Source organism: Biomphalaria glabrata, chromosome 9 (genome assembly GCF_947242115.1).
Source record: "Biomphalaria glabrata chromosome 9, xgBioGlab47.1, whole genome shotgun sequence".
NCBI classification, from domain to species: Eukaryota; Metazoa; Mollusca; class Gastropoda; family Planorbidae; genus Biomphalaria; species Biomphalaria glabrata.
In genome coordinates, this window is record NC_074719.1 from 5,301,095 (window position 1) to 5,303,952 (window position 2,858).

Below are 2,858 nucleotides of genomic sequence, written 5' to 3' on the forward strand. Positions count from 1 at the left end.
CTAATCCTAGACCAAGGGACCTAATCGATCCTCTCCTTTACGTAATTTATATGGCAACTGTTCAGCCAATTATTTCACTGAAGTTCCAGAGTTGCAATAAAACGTAGTACTGGTTTTTTTTTAGCCTTATAACTAAAGCAGTGGTTCCCAAATGTATTTATCAACGGAACACTTGGCATATTCGGAGTATATAAGCGAAGCGCTTTAATTATTTTTTTAGGTTGCATTTTTTTTTCTATTATTTGAATTAAAAAAAAATAATTTTACATATAAATTAGGCAGTTTTTTTTTCTTTTGAAGTATGAAACTAAAAAAAGTATATAGATATGATATTTATATATACCTGAAGTCATATGACTTTGAAGGTATTGTGTAGTTGGAGAGCTTCTTGATATCAGGCACGATTTTGGATTTCTGAATTTTTTATCTTATCTTATAAAATAAAGACGTTACTTCAGATGATGAAAACGTCCTACGCGTCATACATCTAGTCATGTTTGTTGATCAATGACCTAAATTCTGCCAAGTCACTGGTTTTCCTGGCTGGCTCAGGCAACCCATTCCATGCTCTAATAGCACTAGGGATGGAGTATTTGTACAAATTTGTCCTAGCATATGGGACGATGGATGTGCCTTTATCTTTGTGTCTGAGTATTTTATTATCTGGTATAATGTCAAGCCAGACTTTGACTTTGATGCAACAAAAGAAAATTTTGATCGTACAAATAGGTTTTAGGAAACTCACTTTATATAACGGACAGCCTGTTTTAAAATATTGTAGAACTCTTCAGACAAACTCGATCAGAAATCATTTAATGGTCGATCTGTTATTGTATCTTTAAAATTAGAGTCAGAATCTAGATCCGTTCAAAGCTCTTAGCGATGATATACAATGTATTTTGTTACCTAGAATATTTTTGTATCCTGCAATAACTTTAATTTTGAAATTCATTCACGTGTAAGTCAGTTACCTACAGTTCGTGGAACATCTAGTCAGGCCACGCGGAACATTAGGGTTCCGCGGAACACAGTTTGGGAAACACTGAATTAAAGGATCGCATAGCAGCTGCGTGCCCCGTCTTTGCTCGTCCCGTTTATAGCTGTTATAAAGACGCCAATTTTGTTACATAACTAAAACCGAATACGACAGAAGTTATTTGATCTCCTACTGTTGAAGATTTCCCGGAAAAACTATAAATAGCTATTTAATGCATCCTGAACAAAATAAGAGATGTTTTGTTAATTAAGCTTTTTTTTTTTTAATGCATGGGAGACGCTTTGCACACATTTTTAGACTGCAGAGTGAAATTCTCAAAGGTCTTTAATTGGAAGTATAAAGTAATGTCAGTATGAAGTACAAAGTAATGTCAGTATAAAGTACAAAGTAATGTCAGTATGAAGTACAAAGTAATGTCAGTATAAAGTACAAAGTAATGTCAGTATAAAGTACAAAGTAATGTCAGTATAAAGTACAAAGTAATGTCAGTATGAAGTACAAAGTAATGTCTATATGGGGGAAACATTCGACATTTAATATTTAACTTATAACTTAGTTGAAAACAAATGAGGAGCTAGCAAGAGTTAATAAAGGAAATTTGTTAAAGTTATTGCTTAACTCTTTCTCTACGTAATTATTTACCACATTCTGATGGAATCAACGCTGGTATCGTCAGTAAGAAGAGAAAGAGTTAATACATTTTTTTAGTGTCTTTTGTTCAATAAATCTACTACATTTACCCCGAAATCCTGATGACTGACTGATTTTAACATTGGCCGTTGTTGAAAAAAAAAATCAGCTTTTTTTTTTACTTACCTTTTGCCGAGAACAAATAAGCCATTGATGCAATCTCGAAATTAAATGTGGCATTAATTTTTTTTCAAACATAATCTTTTAGACTTTAAATGGGGAAAACTGTCTTATGAAAATAGTATCTAGTTATTACGCACGCCGCTATAATATTCTTGTATAATTCAGACGTTACTTCAAAAAAGAAGATGATTATGTGCTACGCGTCATGCAATAAGTCATTCTTTTGATATCATCAAGTTGGAATTAACCATGATAAACATAACTGCATACTATAATGTAAGTATGTGTTCAAGAAACTACCCAGCTTCACGCATTTCATAAAAAATTGAACATTTAGTCTAATAGTGTTATTGTTCAGAATGGATTAGCCAATCAAGCAAAAATTTAAAAAAAAAATTGTGTGTGTGTGTGTGTGTGTGAAAAACAAAGGGGGAAGAATTACATATTTACAGCGATATATCTCAATAAAGTAATATTTTCCCCCTTTTTCTACATCAAACTAAATTAATAACAACTAATTATGTTTGTAAAATGTTTGTTTGTAAAATGTTTGACATGTTTCAGATGTTCCTTAAGAGTTGAAGATAGTTTGCTTCCTAGTCCAAACCTCCCGCAGGACGACGGGTGAAGGGAGCGGGAAGGGTTTGAACCCGGGACCATCGATAAATCCACATGACAGTCTAGTGCACAAACCGCACGACCAGGCAGCCATCCATTATATATATTATATATTAATTAATTAGTTTTTTTTTTTTATTGATTAATGTTTTGCAAGCGACAGTTGTGCAAAGTCTCAACTTGATCTCAGAATGAGAAGTAAGAGAAATAACGTGTACAAAATGTATAACAGACAGACAGACACAAAGACAGACGGAGTTAGCTCATATAAGGTTTGTAAAAAAAAAGTTCAAGTTAATTGTTAAAAAAGCTACCACGTCAACCTTGTTAATTTAGTAGCTCTTTTAATTAGCCATACCGCACACCCCCCCCCCCGGCAACAACAAAGAGTTAGTCGTTCGTACACATTCCCATCCCCCATCCTATATTT